Source organism: Poecilia latipinna, unplaced genomic scaffold (genome assembly GCF_001443285.1).
Source record: "Poecilia latipinna isolate Pla-1442-1.1 unplaced genomic scaffold, P_latipinna-1.0 Scaffold645, whole genome shotgun sequence".
Taxonomy (NCBI): Eukaryota; Metazoa; Chordata; class Actinopteri; order Cyprinodontiformes; family Poeciliidae; genus Poecilia; species Poecilia latipinna.
This window is the reverse complement of record NW_015113261.1, coordinates 27,891-28,128: the sequence shown is the minus strand read 5'-3', so window position 1 is coordinate 28,128 and position 238 is coordinate 27,891.

Here is a 238-nt window from a genome sequence, read left to right as displayed (position 1 = left end):
CCACATTTCTCCACTAGATGTCAGCATTGATTAAAGTCAATTTTGACATCTACTTGGAAAAGTGATCCCCCCCCCCCCCAAAGTGAATACAATTTTAAGATAAAGGTTGACAGAACGTTTGTCCCCCCAAATTTTAATACATTTACAAACATACATATTTTTGGAGAATATAAACCGAAAATGTTCGTTGTCACCGTTTTACTGTTGACAGTTTGGAAGGTAATCACGCATGCGCAGC